We start from the raw sequence: 19,405 nt of genomic DNA, 5'->3' as shown, positions 1-19,405 counted from the left end.
GTGTCCATGAGCCAACGGCACCGTGTTACCGTCGTCAGTACTCGATTCCAAGAAGTATAAAATTCTTTCCCCGCTTCCCTAAAGGCGACGGATTAAAGTCATGAGACACGGCTTGCTACTAGTGTCTACAACTAGCGTCACGTTATTTGGCTCCGTACACGATAACGTGGACCGAAGGAACAGAACTGCTTCCACTACATTTTATTCGGGATGAATAAATTGAAGAGCCCGAGGATAGTTCAGTAGAATTTGAAAAGGAATTAAAAAAGAACAAATTGGCCATGGTAGGATTTTCAAAAGCTCCAGTTATAAGGTAAGGAGAAATTCCAGGTGTAGGCGTTATTGTAAAGAAGAAAATTAAGAACAGTATTACAGATATCGAAAAAATCTGACACAAAACGGAGAATTGTTTCAAAAATAAACAAAAGATTTTCCATGGAAATCATTAGCTCTCTGATGAAACTGTAGAAGGCTTCTAGAAAGAATTATACAAAACGACAAGTTGATAATGGGCATTTTAATGTCAAAATAGAAACAGAATTTGAAAAACACTCCTTCCACAGGAAACCTGGGAAATCGTATTCCATATGAGATTGCCGGGATTTGTTGAGCGGAACAACATATTTGTCTTTAACGACAATGACAGCCAGAACATTATGACCACCTACCTAGTAGCTGGTCTGTCGACCTCTCGCACGTATAACAGCGGCGATGCGTCGTGGCATGGAATCAATGAGGCCTTAGTAGGTCGCTGGATCGAAAGGGCTCCACATATGTACGCACGAGTCACCTATTTCCCGCAAAATCTCGGGAGGAGTCGATGAAGTCTGAAGCCCCATTCAATCACATCCTAGACTTGTTCGATCGGGTTCAGATGTTCAGATCTGGCGAGTTGGGAGGGCCAGCACGTCAGCTGGAACTCGTCACTGTGTTCCTCCAACCATTCCATCACACCTCTGGTCTTGTGACATGGCGCATTATTTTGTTGAAAAATGCCACTGCCGTCGGGAAACATGATCGTCATGAAGATGTGTACGTAGTGTGCAACCAGTGTACGATATTCCTTGGCCGCCATCGTACCTTGCACGAGCTCCACTGGACTCACGGATGCCGACATGAATGTTCAGCAGAGCATAATAGGGACGCCACCAGCTTGTCTATGTCCCCCAATACAGGTGCTGAGGAGCTGTTCTCCTAGAAATCGACGGATTCGCGCCTTCCCATCGGCATGATGAAGGCATCGTGATTTATCAGACCATGCAACGTTCTGCCACTAAGTCAACGTCCAGTGCCGATGATCACATGCCCATTTCAGTTGTAGGTGGTGGTTAACATCGGTGCATGCATGGGTCGTCGGCTGCGGAGGCTCATTGTTCAGTGCACTTTATGTTCGGAATTGTTGCGCTCTGCTCAGCATTAAAGTCTGGTGCTAGTTCCGCCACATGCCCTGTTTTGCCAGTCTGCCCAGCCTACGACATCTGTAATGAGCGGTGGCCGCTCAACCCCACGTCGTCTAGACGTGGTTTCACCTTGAGCTCGCCACGTGTTGAAGACACTCATCACAGCTATCCTCGAACTCCCGACAAGACGTGCAGTTTCCGAAATGCTCGTGTCGAGCCTCTGGGCCATCACAATCTGTCCCGGTCAAACTCAGGTACATCGTGCGCTTACCCCATTCTACACACGGACAGCGCTCTCACTGATACTACACGCACCGTGCATGTGTGTGACTAGCAGTCATTCTTCGCCAGGTGACGCTGCTATCGCCTGGACGGGTCTATATCGACAGTAGGTCGGTGGTGATAATGTTTTGGCTGAACAGTGTATATCTTCAGTAGAAGCTAAATAGAGAGCAGACATGGCAAGTAAAACGTAAACTCCGTCCGCAGGTACGGCGGGCCCATCGGTACTGACTGAACGCCGTTTCACCCTCCGCCAGTGGCATCACTGGATCCGGTACGAAGGATGTAGGGTCAGCACACCGCTGTCCCGCCCGTTATCTGTTTTTGGAACTTGACGCTCGGTCAAGTAGCTCCTCAGCTGTCATTACGAGGCTGAATACACGCTGTTACAGTCCTCCCAGTTCACGTTAACTGTTGAGAGTTGCCTCTCCCTGTTTGTTATCAAACAATAAGCAAATTGTTGTACCGGATGCTATGGTTATAAGCCATTATGGAGATTGCAGTGGTCATAATCTGCTACTAAGGGGACCGAACGAACTTCCGCTCACGGATTTGATTAATATTGACAGAGTATGTAGGGCACAACTAGGACTTCAACACATGCAAACAGTAAGATGCAACTCTCATCGTTTTCGAGAAAATCGAGGTAAAAAAATTTTAATTGTGCTTACATGCTTTGTATGGTCGCTATTAATCAAGATGTTCTCAGCAGTGCGAGTAAGTGCTTAGATTTATAAGACTGAGATCTCTGTATACAATCTTATCGCCAATACGTCTTTGGCGCGCTGGATTAGCCGATCGGTCTAAGGCGCTGCAGTCATGGACTGTGCGGCTGGTTCCGGCGGAGATTCGAGTCCTCATTCGGGCATGGGTGTGTGTGTTTGTCCTTAGGATAATTTAAGTTAAGTAGTGTGTAAGCTTAGGGACTGACGACCTAAGCAATTAGGTCCCATAAGATTCCACACACACACATTGTAGTACGTCTTTTTTCCATTACGCCGGATTCTAAAAACAGAGTTATTATGAATGAAAAGTATTCGCAGCTGCGAATAGGGGCAACCATCAGCTATATAATTGAATGACGATAACGAAAATTTGCGCTGGATCGGGACTCGAACACGGATATCCCACTTTACGCGAGCGGTCGTCTTAAACGCTTTTTCCCACTTTACGCGACAGAAAAATATAAAATATAGCTGCAATTAATGATATTCGAATCTTTTTTTATTTATTATTTTTTTTCGCCAGCGGTCACACACCTTATTTTTTTACAAGATACAATGTTTGGATGAAAGCATACAACAGCTTCATTACCAAAATAACAAACAATGAAGATCAAATAGGACGCCCTCCAGGGGGAAAATAATGACGTTCAATTAGCATCAGTAACAAAGAAAACGAAAATGGGATTGAAATTGCACTCCTGGTGAAACAAACAAAGCATCATCCACTTACCGCCAACTTGAGGGAAGATGCACTCAGAATCCCAAATCTATCAGACACGTACTGGGCACGTTTTGGTGAAGAATATTCCATTTTGCCTGTACACTCGTCCGAGTCCTGGTATTACATACTCTCATTGAAATCACATTCTCATAGTCGGGACACCCCAGCTGCAGAGGCGTCAAATAATGCGCTACGGAAGAAGTTAGCACAGTATTGACGGTATCTCGGACTGTGCGTGAGAAAGGTAAAGTACATTTTCAGTAATGTCCAAAAATTAGGAACACTCTTCTCTCCTTCATGGAACAAGTAAGAGATCCATAGGTCTTTTATCCAGTTCACCGCGTTGGTTTTCGTACGTGGGAAATAAGTCTCATCTGGGAACAGAACTGTCTTCTGTGCAATGTCGTGGAGAGCCGTACCTAGAACAAAGGCAAACATTTTCTGAATCAGCTCCCACACCTCTGCAGAAGATCCACACATCAGTCGATGTTCATCACTGTCAAGCACATGTAGTGAAGGCCGAACTTTTGCATGTGCAGGAGTTTCCCAGTGTGTCTGTTACAAAACAATCTTGGTTTACATTTGTCATCAGTTCTCAGTGATAACGCAACTTCGTCGCTTACGACGTCTACCTGTTATTAGAAAACTCGATTTTCTCGGAAACGGTTGAGAGTTGCGTCTTCCAGTTTACAGATGCTGAAGTCCTACTCGTGTCCTACACACCCCATCAATATGAATCAAGCCATAGAAGGAAAGTTCGTATGGTCCCCTTGTGAGCTCTAAAGTGAAGAGAAACACAAAACTAGAAAGAAATGAACTCACGTGGCAGGAAATCATTAGGTTAATTGTTACAAGGGTATGTAGGTATACCAGATAAAATTAGGTAACGGATTAAACAAGTAGAAAATGTAGAGGGGTATGTAGGTGTACCAGATAAAATTAGGTAACGGGTTCAACAAGCAGAAAATGTGTGTTGAGCCAGTAGTGTGCAACTCGGTAGATATTTAATTTCTTGTACTTAGCTGTTAATTAGTCACACTTTACAAAAGACAGACCCATGGAGGAGATCGGAAAAAAAGCTAGATAGTGCAAGTGTGCTCTGATCACCCTCTACTTTGCTTGAAATAATATCTGCAAATCTTCGCTCCATTTTTAGTCAGGTGTATAATAGTGTTTCCAATCATAATAGTGTTTCCAATTATCTTCCAGTCTCGGGTTTCACATAGCGTCATCTAATGATATACTTGATATTTATTAAAAGAAATAACCCATTTCTCTAAGTAATCGAATGCTGTGGTATATAAAGCCATTGTCTCTTCCTCAAGTTCCGAAATCAGATTAATCATTTCTTGGTTAGGGCGTCCATTCTTTAATTTCGTCAGTTTCATTGTGATTTGCTTGTCAATAAAACTGGCAGTCTTCCTTTGATTCAGACATATTTGAGTGTATATTAATATATTTCTTATTTTAATTATCGAGACTCCAGGCTTTTTATATTTTCTTCAAACAGAAGCAAGTTTGACTGCAGAAACATGAAGTAAATTTCACTGCTCCTACTACTTAAAAAATCTAAAATTATTTCAGGTGCCCTGTCTTCGGCGTCAAAACATAGTTTGCAATCCAAAGTTTAAGAATTCTCTCAACTGTAGACATTAACGACAGCCATCTTGTTTTTGAGTGCGATAGAAGAGTCTTATGATTGGCATCAACGATAAGCAGAACTCTGTCAGCTTCTCTGTCCTTACCGCGTATAATGAAAAATAATTAAATATTTTATGACGATTATTTCAGTGTCGACAGTCAAGTCTCCAGCAGCGCTTGATATACTGTTGTGGAGAGTATGGGCAGGGCATTCAATCCCTTTTACATTTTTTCCTAGTTCTTCTTCAGTTTGGTGAAATACATTCCGCTGGTAGCGTTGATGAAGTCCTCCAAAGTAGGTATTGGTACTATCTCCACAAAAAGAGATTAATTAATCTAATGGAATTTGCACTTGTCTTAAAGTTTCTAGACAAAACTTTGCAATTGTCTCCGATGCTTCGTTACTCTGCGAATCAAACTTCAACAGCTTCTGTTGGACTCCGTCAGTTTCAGTAAAGTATTGAACAACTAGAGGAAACATCTTTTCAGCCTTGTGATTCGATGCGTCGGAGCCTATGCAGTAAAATGAAACATTTTGCAATTGTGTTATACGTTCGGACACGGAGTGTGATGCGAGAATATTTTTAACAACAGCTAAAGGATTGATGATGCTTGACAACATTATAAGCTGTTGTTAGTTCTGCAGCATCAACTAGCAATTCTTCCTGGATATCTTTTTTAATCATGAATGTAGAAATAAGCTTTGATGTCGATGCTACCGCGAATCTGTTTGTATTCTTCTTCACAGAAACGTTCGCCCCCGGTAGCTGAGTGGTCAGTCGGCTCTCAGCCGTGGCAGCGTGCGGACGGCCCCGCGCGCCGGCCAGTGCTCCGCTGCAGGCGTTGTTTACTTCCGCGTCGTAGCTTTAAGGCTTGTGTCCGTCCACCGTGAACAACATGTCGAGCGCTTACCGCCGTGCGACCCTTAAAGTTTCCTTCCCAGCTGAACATGCGCGACCACGTGCACATGAAGTTGAAATGTTCCTACGTGAAGAAGTTCGTTTACATCCTAACCACGTTCTAGGAATCCATTTTTCGATCACGAGTAGTGTCGTTTATATTGAAATGACAAACAGGGAGGTGTTTGAAGATGTTATTCGCCGCCATGCCAATGGACTTAAGTTCAAATACTCTGATGGTCACGTCGGAGCTGTAACACTTGAACTCGCAGAGTACGGTCAACGCACGATTAGGGTGTTTGAACTACCTTTTGAAGTGCCGAAGGACGAAGTTGTCTCTGCGTTACAACCATACGGTAACGTCATCGGTTACGTAGAGGAAAAATGGCAAACCTTCACGACCTACCATGTCCTTAATGGTGTGCGTCAGGTCAAAATTGAACTGAAAAAACATGTACCATCATACCTGACAATTGGCGGGGTGCGAGCCATTGTCATGTACGACGGCCAACCCCGAACATGTGCGGGTTGTGGACAAGAAGGCCACGTCAGGTCCGCCTGCATGTGACGCCGCCTGATCCAGACGCCGGTCGGCGAGGAAGCGTCCGCAGCGGTGATCACTCAGATCCCTGTCACATATGCCAAGGTTGCCCAGGAAGGTAGCACCTCTACACAGGGTCTTCCTACTCCGCTGACGTCGTCTGATCAGGTAGATGCAACCGCTACTGACAAGGGAACCTCCCCATCGCACCCCCCCCCCCCCCCTCAGATTTAGTTATAAGTTAGCACAGTGGATAGGCCTTGAAAAACTGAACACAGATCAATCGAGAAAACAGGAAGAAGTTGTGTGGAACTATGAAAAAAATAAGCAAAATATACAAACTGAGTAGTCCATGCGAAAGATAGGCAACATCAAGGATAATCTGAGCTCAGGAGCGCCGTGGTCCCGTGGTTAGCGTGAGCAGCTGTAGAATGAGAGGTCCTTGGTTCAAGTCTTCCCTGGAGTGAAAAGTTTAATTTTTTATTTTCAGACAATTATCAAAGTTTAGGCACTCACACATAATCAACTTCGCTCTCCAAAATTCCAGGACATATTCAGATTTGCTTGGACATATGCAGGATTTGACGGTCTACACACGGAAAAATTTGAAAAAGTTAAAAACATATGTTTTGACAGAGCACAGGGAAAACTGTGCGACTGTGAAACTGTTGCATTCATTTGTTGCAGTTTATGTGACAAACTCTTATGTTTTCATCACTTTTTTGGGAGTGGTTATCACATCCACAACAATACCTAAATCGGGCAAGGTAGAAGAATCTTTTTACCCATTCGCCAAGTGTACAAGTTAGGCGGTTCGACAACATATTCCTGTCATGTGACGCACATGCCGTCACCAGCGTCGTATATAATATATCAGACGTGTTTTCCTGTGGAGGAATCGGTTGACCTATGACCTTACGATCAGATGTTTTCGGTTCCCATTGGAGAGGCACGTCCTTTCGTTTACTAATCGCACGGTTTTGCGGTGCGGTCGCAAAACACAGACACTAAAATTATTACAGTGAACAAAGATGTCAATCAACGAACGGACAGATCATAACACTGCGAAAATAAAAAAGTAAACTTTTCACTCGAGGGAATACTTGAACCAAGGACATCTCGTTCCGCAGCTGCTCACGCTAACCACGGGACCACGGCGCTCCTGAGCTCAGATTATCCTTAATGTTGCCTATCTTGCGCATGGACAACTTAGTTTGTATAGTTTCCTTATTTTTTTCATAGTTACACACAACTTCTTCCTGTTTTCTCGATTGATTTGTGTTCAGTTTTTCAAGACCTATCCATTGTGCCAACTTATAACTAAATCTGAGGGGGATGCGATGGGAAGGTTCCCTTGTGAGATTCCTTCTGAGGTGCCACAGACGCCAGATCCTGACCTGCCGAATCTTCGCAGCACTGTGACTGCAAATGCTACTGAGATGGACGTTGATCCGGGAGTGGTACCTACTTTTGCTTTCCTTCAGACTGGTCCGGAGTTAGACGAAAACCACCCGCAATAGGACTCTGAACGACATGTTCGAAAACAAGGATCGACACGAAAGAGAAAGAAACGTAGCCGTATACCCCCTGATGAATCCATTCTACGGATGGATACCGGGGATGCAGACACGAAGATGCACGACAAACCGCTCTTAGATGACCAAAAGTCTGATGCGAACGACCCGCGACAGGCGACCACTGGCAACGAACACCCCTCCTTACTAGCGCCGTCGCCCCCACAGGTCGACGCTGAAGAGAGACTATCCGCTGAGCCGAAAACTACGTCTCCTCTCCACGTGCATGATGTGCACATCCGATGCCCTACCGCAGTATCAGTCTCCTGGGCAGACGACGTGGAGATCAAAAGGACTGGGGTGGACGGTGCTGATGATGGGGCGCCCACAACGGTTACGCCCGCGACCGCAAACTCTCCACAATAGCAGCCACTTTAAGCGGACCGGCAAGATCGACGACCTCTCGCTCCTGAAGAAGGAGCCCCACCTGTGCCTGTGGGACTCCAACACCAGCATTATCGTGTCGCAACGATTAACCTCGCGACCATTCGTGCGCCCCACAAACTAGCGCTGCTCCGCGTTATGATTTATGATGCGGACATAGATATTGCGCTTTTTCAGGAAGTGCATGTCGCCGATTTTTCACCACCACATGGCTTCACGGCGCATCTTTCTCCCACTTCGGACACCGGTAGTGGTGTTGCCATCATCTTACGAGAAGGCCTTCCTGCCGAAGACGTCCTATACCTCCCCAACGGCAGAGGTATGGCCCTTACTCTCTTTGGTGTACGCATCGTCAACATTTATGCGCCGTCGGGCTCCAGCTACCGTCGTGAACGCAATGCCTTCCTCGCGAATGAAGTTCCACCACTTTTTATGGGACCACACGATGACTGGGTCATGGGTGGAGACTTCAACTGCACCCAGCGACCTCAGGATCAATTGCCGCGTCACTCACCATGCGCAGCTCTGGAAACAGTCGTCACGCGGCTACAATTTGTCGATACGTGGAGACATGTTCACGGTGATGGTTCAAATGGTTCTGAGCACTATGGGACTCAACTGCTGAGGTCATTAGTCCCCTAGAACTTAGAACTAGTTAAACCTAACTAACCTAAGGACATCACACACATCCATGCCCGAGGCAGGATTCGAACCTGCGACCGTAGCGGTCTCGCGGTTCCAGACTGCAGCGCCAGAACCGCGCGGCCACTTCGGCCGGCCTTCACGGTGATCTTATGGGCTTTACGTACTACACTGCGCACTCCTCTAGCCGACTGGATCGCATCTACATCTCGCGATCCCTAATTCAACACACTCGACAGGCTGAAATCTGGCCTGTTGCTTTCTCAGATCATGAGGCTTACTTCTGTGATGTTGTTCTCACAAGACAGGCAGTATGGCACGGACGTGGTTTATGGAAACTGAACACGGCACTTCTTAATTCACCTGACTGTCGACTTTTAATAGAAGACACTTGGATCACATGTAAGAGACGCCGTCCCACGTATCCGTCTACCATATCCTGGTGGATCCAGTGTGCAAAACCTGCTCTTCGAAAAACTTTGATCCGGTATGGCAAAGATGTTGTCGCCTGGAAGAAGAGCACTATGGACTTTTACTACAGGATCCTACGAGAATGCTCCACGATGCCAGCCTCCCCTGAGCGCCATACAAGGATGAACCATGCTAAGGCCCAAATCTCCAATCTCATGCGAAGGCACTTGGAAGGAGCGATAGTATGATCTCGTTCTGCTGATCGCATGCCTCATGAACATCCGTCGATGTACCATATCATCCAAGAACGCCAAAATCGACGCCGAAAATTGATTCACGTCCTAACAGAACAAGAAGGGCGTCGCTACGTAACCCAATCTGCAATAGGGAATGTGCTTCACGCCCACTACCAGCAGCTCTACACCGCAATTCCACATTCCCCAGAGTTGATCGAGGAAGTCTCACAGCTCAACTTCGGTGGTATCCCAGGAGGTTCGGCGATTGACTTGATGTCAGAGGTGACTGATGATGAAGTCCGCGATGCGATCCGGGCAGGAATCATCAATCGCTCCCCAGGACCCGACGGTCATCCCTCGAATTTTATCGCACCATCCGTGATTTGTTAGAGTCCACCTTCACCTCCATCTGTCAGGAACTGATGTCTCCGGAAGTACCTGTGCCAGACGCTTTCATGGAAGGAATTATTATTCCTGTGCATAAACCGCATGGTGGCAACAATATCAGTGATTATCGGCCCATCACCCTCCTTAACAGTGATATGAAAATCTTCACTCGCCTTTTGGCGGCACGACTTAAAAACGTTGCCCGATATGTTGTGTCGCCAGACCAAGCATCTTTGGGAGGGGATAATAACAGCCGCACGGCTTTGTGCCGCTACAGGGATATGATCGCCGTTACCCAGGCACAACGCCTCTCTGGGGTACTTACGTCTTTGGACTTTAGTCAAGCTTTTGATCGGGTTGACCATTCGTTCCTTACGGCCGTTCTCCACCATATGGGTTTCCCAGTCGCCGTTATCACGGTAGTGATGCGCCTTCTGCGGGGTGCCTCATCCAGGATTATGTACAATGGCAGACTCACTCCTCCGATAAAAATAGGTCGATCCGTACGTCAAGGTTGCCCTCTATCAGCGATTTTGTACGCCTTTTCCTTGGAATCCTTGCTATGTTGGACTAAGACAACGTTTGGTAGGGTTGTCCATAGATCGCTACGATTCTGTTGCACGGCCTATGCTGACGATGTAGTCATCTGTTTACGTCATGCCGACGAGGTTCAAGCTGTTTTGACGTGGGTAGCGACTTATGGTGAGGCGTCGGGTAGCTCTTTAAACGTACGTAAGTCACAAGTTATGTTAACTGGCACGGGACATCCCGTGGAGTGCGTTACACCTCCCACCACCGTTGATACCATTCGCTGTTTGGGAATAGATTTTCCATCCGATCTCCGGCGTTCAGCCACCATCAACTGCCGACGCCTCCTTTTAATGATCAGAGCAGGTCTTATGGACCATCGCCTTCGATCCCTAGATATTCTCCAACGAGCTTGACATGTCAATATATATATCGCATCCCGAGTTTCCCATGTAGCACAAGTTCTACCTTTCCCGCTTACTGTGGCACGTTGCATGTTGGCAGCGATGGCATCTTTCGTCAGCTCTGGGCTGTTGTTCAAAGTTAACTATGCAACCCTTACTAAAATGGTTCAAATGGCTCTGAGCACTATGGGACTTAACTTCTGAGGTCATCAGTCCCCTAGAACTTAGAACTACTTAAACCTAACTAACCTAAGGACATCACACACATCAATGCCCGAGGCAGGATTCGAACCTGCGACCGTAGCGGTCGCTCGGCTCCAGACTAGCGCACGGCCACTCCGGCCGGCCTCAGCCGTTACTCTTCCCCGTGAACGAGGTGGGATAAGGCTGTTTCACGTGCCGGATAGAGCTCGCGCCCTGTTTGTCAGCTCCCAGATGACGGTATGGACACGTTGCCCAACGAGCCTCGCTGGTTTCCTTCTGTCGGCATATACGCCGGTCTCACTGTCAACCCCAGTGATGATCTCGGATGTTCCGGGCCAGTTCCATCATATACGATACTTCTTTCTTGAACTCAGTTATCTACGCCTCACCTTACCAAGACAGCTTTTACTCAAGACAAAGGCAGTATACAATGTCCTTGACACGAATGTTCAATCTGTTTGGCACCTAACTGTCAATGGTAAGAAAATCAACCAATTTCGCCTTCATCGTATCCACCTCGCCCAATCACCTCTATGTTCCACGTGTGGAGTGCCAGACAATGACGAACATCGGTTTGTTTGCGGACCGGCGCGGAGGTTTGGCACTTGATTCGTTGTATTGTGGCTTTTCTAACGCGGGACATTCCGGATCGGATTACTCCCCTTTCATTATTATTTCCGGAACGTGACTATTTTCCTCGGACAAAGACCAATGCTGTGAATTGGATTTGCGGACATGCCATTCACTCACTACCTATTGGGACAAACTGTAGACTCTGTACTCGATATTTCGACATACCTCAATGACCGTCATTATGTCGTTGTCCGTCACCCAAAATACAGACAATTTTTCTCGAACTTCCTTGGGAGTGCTTTCCACGACCCGCCTCGCAGCTGGAATGTGTTAAGCCAAGAGAGAAGAAGGTTTCCTGTTTGAACCAATGAACATTTCTGAACAACTGAACGGAACACATCAATTTCGAGAAGACGTGACTCAACATATTCGCAGCGGGGCGCAGAAGGCCTCTGATCAATTACAAAACACTATATAAAAAATAAAAAATTAAAAAAAGTACAAACAATAAAAATAAAATTCAGTAAAAGGACGATTTTGTTTTGTTTGTAAGGATAGCCCTAACCTTGATTTCCCATATTTCCCCTGGTATATAGGCAGCTCTCTGGGGTAGGTTTAGTCAGGAGCCAACGCCTGAAGTGGATCAAAGGTCTCTGGTTCGATTCCTCCTCCGGCATTTGTTTTTTCTTCTGTTTGATTTTCTTTTGCTATTCCACCAATTATTCAGAAAGTTTCCCACACCTGCATTATCTGTAACAAATTGATTACATTATTGAATAATAATTGTTTTCTTTTTGTCCAACGACACAATTCATGGCGGTAAAAAAAAGAAATGTGGTTAGCGCGACAGAATGTCAATCCTAAGGGTCCGGGTTCGATTCCCAGCTGGGTCGGATATTTTCTCCGCTCAGGGACTGGGTGTTGTGTTGTCCTAATCATCATCATTTCATCCCCACCGACGCGCAAGTCGCCGAAGTGGCGTCAAATCAGAAGACTTACACCCAGCGAACGGTCTGCCCGACGGGAGGCCTTGGTCACACGACATTTACATTTTATTTCATAGAAATGTGATGCCTCACATCTGCCTTACCTTCGTGAATTACTGAGATGAAACAGCTACAAATCTCACACGACGATTCCTGATCCTTACGTCCTTTCTTGAAAAAAGACCACTCTTTTGTATAATCATTGGATAAGTGACACTTTATCTTTCCATCCTTAGGCATTTTCGTAAGGTATGATAAGTTTATTAGACGGTAAACTGTTGACAATAACAATTTATCATGGGCGTACACGTCACTGTATACTTCATGCCCTATATACCCATAGCGCAAACTTCAAAAATTACTAACTTACACTCGTTGTCTGTATTATGTTTAGAAAGAATCGTCTTATCAGATCGCTACCCAAATGGAAACCGTGCGATTCTTCCGTGCGGTACTACTTAAATAGATCCAGCCCTGTACTACTGGAGAAACCCGTATTTTCTCGAATTATGACGTTAGCTCTAGAAGGTGCTTGCATGGTCGATGTAGGATGCTCTACATGCAGCCCCATCTATGAGATGATCTTGTCAACATAAACTTGTTGATGTGTATAAAACTAAATGAGGCTAGATTTACATGTGGCGCTAACAGATCGCCTTACTTCAGTACTTTCACCATGCTCGTAAGAGTATTTTGCAAAATCGGGACAAAATTGAGTCTTGTTGTGATGTCGGGACAAGAAGGTCCATAACGGTGACGGTCCCGGTATATCGAGACGGATGAAAACCCTACATAGGTGTCCTCTAGACTTTAGAGTGTTCTGCGTTGCGGGTTTTGGTGGTAGGATATTAGGGGATTTCACACTATTATGAAAATATTTTAAGAGAAACAATGGTAACTGGATAAACAAAACGAATGAGCCCCAACTGCATTATCGCCAGTAAACAACACAAAAATACTCAGCAAATACGTCGGTGGAGTTTTATGTTCACCCTTTACAGAACAGCGAAAATAAACTCAAGTTTAACGATGTTTAACTTTTTTCCCCCAGGGGAAACTAGTTTATTATTTTATTGCAGCAAAGGCTGAAGCAAGAGCAAAAACGTGTTGGATTGCATAGCAGGCGATTAATGCGGACTGCGTGGATAACCAGGGCAATCAAAATCTGGCTGGCTGCTTTGTGCCGCTCTGGCGCCTGAGAAGTTACGAACGCTGCGAGTTCTCGTGCCCAACGCTAGGTGGCAGGGCATTCGCTTCACCATCGCAAAGACGTAAAATATTAACGGACAATGGACGTGACTTTTCGTTGAAGTTACGAGTTATTTTCACTCATTTCTTCCCTTCCAACACTTTTTTATTCGTTATAAGCCTGCCTTACAGTAAATGATGTACGACTTCTCCAGAAGTTTACTTTCTTGAACTGCCGTTACTTTGAAATTTCCAGTTCTGTTTTTTGTCATTATACGGGTGCTTTGATACGAATTTTCTAGAAAATGTCGAGTATTGTACATTCCATTAACATTAATTGTATTCATAGTGTTCTGTCTCAAAGGTTCCGTAAGACTTTCAGTGGACTGCTTTGCAGTACGCACTTGTTCATTCAACATCATTCTCGTTCTGTTTTGCCGCGTATGTAACAACTGACCTGAACCTTCACAAGAGAACGTAGTTTTTAACCACAAGTGCAGACTGCGAACCGCCACATCTCGTAAAAATCTGGGGCACTCGCGTTTGTAACGGCTGGTCGAATATAATGAAAAGACTCGAGTTATAATACGATGGGGGAAAGTATAACATCAAATCTTTCTACATATGAAGGAAAAAAAGAGATGGAAGTTTGTGAAGTTGATGTAAGAGTGCAGAATTTTAATTTAAGGAGGAAACTTGTTTCCGGCTGGTTTCAAAGTTTCTAGGAAGTATAGGAGACTGGTTGGTATTCGCCATTCAGGTTACATGTTACGAAATGTAACACTATAACACGAGCCAACATAGAATAAAAGCATCAGATACTGGCACAAAATTGATGGCTTTCTCTATAGAAGGCAATACGGACAGAAACTGCTGGAGATGTAACTGACATTCACGGGCGAATAGGTGACTAATCAGAATATAATTGGCCCCAAGTTCCTTCCCACCCACTAATTAGACTTTTATAAAAATCGTCAGGAATTGTGGCCGAAGACTTTCGGTGTAAGTGGTCACACTTATGCACGCAAAAGCCTTGTCAAAGAGGTCGGAGGAGCGAATAGATTTTGGAGCACCCTCTTGTCTTTGGTGCGGTAAGCTGCCCCTAAGCACGAAAGAATCAGCACTGATCAATGACATCAGGGTACAAAAGGTAATTAAAGAAACGTATCGTGTTCCCAAAGCAGAAATGTCATGTAATTAAAAAAGTGTCATACTGATCTCTTCACACGCTTCAGGATTTATCCCACATTAGGACTGAGACTACTGGGAGGGCGAGGGAGGGGTGACAATCATGAGAAAAATATTGGAAACTACAGAAACAATAACATTCTACGAGTCTTAGCGTGGAACGTTTAGAAGCTCGAATGTGGTAGGAGAAGCTAGAAAATCGGAAAACGGAAACAGAAGATGTCAGTACATTTGTAGGAATAAGTGAAATAGTATGGAAAGAAGATAATGGTTAGAAGAAAATAAAGTGAGTTAATATAAACAGTTCAGCGATGGGATTGTTCTCATCAGAACCGAAAGGAAACCTTGGCCACCCCATAGCGCAGGTATACATGCCGACGTCACAAGCAGAAGATGAGGATGAGAGCATGGAACTGGTAACTCAGTATATAAATGGAAATGAAAATGTAACAATAATGGTGGATTGGAACTTTGCAGCAGGAAAAAGGAGAGAAGGCTCAGTCCATCAATTACTGGCTTTCAGTCTATACGTAGCCTCCGTCGTGTCAACACTGTAGCAGAGGCAGTACTCTGGCTCACTACTAGTGTTTCTGTTTTTGTTGTTTAGTGGTGCGTCACTAGAGGAACAGAGTAAACCTCGTCACTGCAAATTTACAAAAGAAATCGTGCTAAATAATGATGGGATTTTAGTTCTTGGGGTTATCCATGGCCGGCTGGTGTGGCCGAGAGGTTCTGGCGCTACAGTTTGGAAACGCGTAAACGCTACGGTCGCAGGTTCGAATCCTGCCTCGGGCATGAATGTGTGTGGTGTCCTTAGGTTGGTTAGGTTTAAGTAGTTCTAAGTTCTAGGGGACTGATGACCTCAGCATTTAACTCCCATAGTGCTCAAAGTCATTTTTTTTAACCAGTCTATTCCATGTAAGCACAGCCCACACGATTATGGAGCCACCAGCAACTTCCACAGTGCCTTGTTGACATCCTGGGCCCGTGGCTTCGTGGTTTGTGCGCCACACTTGAGCCCTACTACCAGCTCTTACCAACTGAAATCGGGACTCATCTCACGAGGCCATGGTTTCCCAGTCGTCTAGGGTCCAACCAATATGGTCACGAGCCCAGTAGAGGCACTGCAGGCCACGTCGTGCTGTTAGCAAAGGCACTCACGTCGGTCGTCTGCTGCTATAGCCCGTTAACGTCATATTTAATCGCACTGACCACTCTATGCAAACACCACTGCTTTCGATCGTTACGTGAAGGCCGTTGGCCACTGCGTGGTCAGTAACGAAAGGTAATCCCTGAAATCTGATGTTCTCGGCACACTCTTGACACTGTGGATCTTGGTATATTGAATTTCCTAACGATTTCCGAAACTGAATGCCCCATGCGTCAAACTCCAACCCACCATTCGGCGAACCAAGTCCGTTAATTGCCATCGTACTGGCATAAACACTTTAGAAACATTTTCACATGAATCCCCTGTGTCCAAATGACAGCTCAGTGAGTGCATTGTCCTTTTTTACCTCGTGTGTATGACATTACCGCCATCTGTAGATGTACATGTCGCTATCCCATGACTCAGCGTATATTAAAATTGGCGCCGAAGACAGTGTTGCGAAACTGGCTTCAGAACTGAGCCGGCCAGTGTGGCCGAGCGGTTCTAAGCGCTTCAGTCTGGAAACGCGCAACCGCTACGGTCGCAGGTTCGAGTCCTGCCTCGGGCATGGATGGGTGTGATGTCGTTAGGTTAGTTAGGTTTAAGTAGTTCTAAGTTCTAGGGGACTGATGACCTCAGCAGTTGAGTCCCATAGTGCTCAGAGCCATTTGAACCATTTCTTTTCTTTTCAGAACTGAAAATTTTTGATGTTCATCGTATTTTAATAAAAAATTCGAGAGATAGAGATGTAAAAACTTATCGGGTGGGGAAGTGTAGAACTCTGCTTGGTAGTTAAGAGGTGCACAATACAAAGGAAGCAACTACTCGCATAGTAGACTACTTGTGGAGCGCGCTTATGTTTTTTTAGGTTAGGGGGTAGTTAGAAGTACTGTACTGAACACTCGCCAGACAACACGCAGAGACCGAAACCGGACAGCGTTTCACTGCTTCGTCTGTCAAAATTTTATCAGTAAATTATCGAAGCATTCGTAACAAAGTCGCAGAATTTACTGCCCTGCAGGATATTTCTTGCGCTCAAATTATTCTCGGGACCGAGAGATAGTTGAAACCCGAAGGAGAAAGCCCTGAGATAGTGATTCATGGAACATACAGGGCTATTACAAATGATTGAAGCGATTTCATAAATTCACTGTAGCTCCATTCATTGACATATGGTCACGACACACTACAGATACGTAGAAAAAGTCATAAAGTTTTGTTCGGCTGAAGCCGCACTTCAGGTTTCTGCCGCCAGAGCGCTCGAGAGCGCAGTGAGACAAAATGGCGACAGGAGCCGAGAAAGCGTATGTCGTGCTTGAAATGCACTCACATCAGTCAGTCATAACAGTGCAACGACACTTCAGGACGAAGTTCAACAAAGATCCACCAACTGCTAACTCCATTCGGCGATGGTATGCGCAGTTTAAAGCTTCTGGATGCCTCTGTAAGGGAAAATCATCGGGTCGGCCTGCAGTGAGCGAAGAAACGGTTGAACGCGTGCGGGCAAGTTTCACGCGTAGCCCGCGGAAGTCGACGAATAAAGCAAGCAGGGAGCTAAACGTACCACAGCCGACGGTTTGGAAAATCTTACGGAAAAGGCTAAAGCAGAAGCCCTACCGTTTACAATTGCTACAAGCCCTGACATCCGATGACAAAGTCAAACGCTTTGAATTTTCGGCGCCGTTGCAACAGCTCATGGAAGAGGATGCGTTCAGTGCGAAACTTGTTTTCAGTGATAAAGCAACATTTTTTCTTAATGGTGAAGTGAACAGACACAATGTGCGAATCTGGGCGGTAGAGAATCCTCACGCATTCGTGCAGCAAATTCGCAATTCACCAAAAGTTAACGTGTTTTGTGCAATCTCACGGTTTAAAGTTTACAGCCCCTTTTCCTTCTGCAAAAACACGTTACAGGACACGTGTATCTGGACATGCTGGAAAATTGGCTCATGCCACAACTGGAGACCGACAGCGCCGACTTCATCTTTCAACAGGATGGTGCTCCACCGCACTTCCATCATTATGTTCGGTATTTCTTAAACAGGAGATTGGAAAACCGATGGATCGGTCGTGGTGGAGATCATGATCAGCAATTCATGTCATGGCCTCCACGCTCTCCCGACTTAACCCCATGCGATTTCTTTCTGTGGGGTTATGTGAAAGATTCAGTGTTTAAACCTCCTCTACCAAGAAACGTGCCAGAACTGCGAGCTCGCATCAACGATGCTTTCGAACTCATTGATAGGGACATGCTGCGCCGAGTGCGGAGGAACTTGATTATCGGCTTGATGTCTGCCGAATCACTAAAGGGGCACATATCGAACATTTGGGAATGCCTAAAAAAACTTTTTGAGTTTTTGTATGTGTGTGCAAAGCATTGTGAAAATATCTCAAATAATAAAGTTATTGTAGAGCTGTGAAATCGCTTCAATCATTTGTAATAACCCTGTATATCTAAAAAAGAGGTTAGAGGCCATAGGAGGAGGAGTTTCCGTTGCAGATGACAAACACATTGTCTCTACTGAGAACGAATTTGAGTGTGACATTGAAGGTATCTGGTCGCGTATAGCACGTCCAGGTGAAATCAAGTTAGTTGTTGGATGTTTAACGAGCCACCCATTCCGCTGTGACCATTTTAGAGTCATTCAGAGGAAGTCTACGGTCAGCAGCACGGAAACACCCAGATAATGCAACATTAGTTGGAGACGAATATAGACTGGGACGTCTGCGGGGTTGCAGACAGCCAGTCTTGTGAAGTACTTTAGAACACGTTTTCCGAGAACTGGCTTGAGCGGCTAGTTAGCGCACACGCAATGGAAATATTTTCAGACCTTGTAGCTACAAACAGGTCTGGCCATATCGATGGCGTCATTATAGAGACAGGGATTAGTGGCCGTGACGCCATCACAGCGAGTATCATAAATCAGTCAAGAACGCTACCAGAGTATTTCTGCTCAAATAGCAGATAAGCAGTTGTTAGTAATACTTAGTCAAATGACATCATTTAATTCCAATAGTCGGTGGTAGAGGGAATATGGGCAAAGTTTAAAAGATTGTAAATCGTGCGCTGGAGAAGTATGCGCCGAATAAGTGGATTAAGGGCAGACAAGGCCAACCGTGGTTTAACAACGAATTCTCGGTTCAAAAGAGAATGCGCAAATGGCGACAGGCAAAAGCTAGTACAAATCCGTGAGGCAGGAAAAAGGTCGATGCACAAAGCATACAACTACTACCGACATACCTTAACAAAAGATCTTGCCGAGAACAAGAGAAAATTCTGACGCTACATAAAATCGCTAAGCGGGTCTGAGAATTGTATCCAGTCATTCGATGATCGGTTT

Source organism: Schistocerca nitens, chromosome 1 (assembly GCF_023898315.1).
Source record: "Schistocerca nitens isolate TAMUIC-IGC-003100 chromosome 1, iqSchNite1.1, whole genome shotgun sequence".
Taxonomy (NCBI): domain Eukaryota; kingdom Metazoa; phylum Arthropoda; class Insecta; order Orthoptera; family Acrididae; genus Schistocerca; species Schistocerca nitens.
This window is presented reverse-complemented; position numbering follows the sequence as displayed.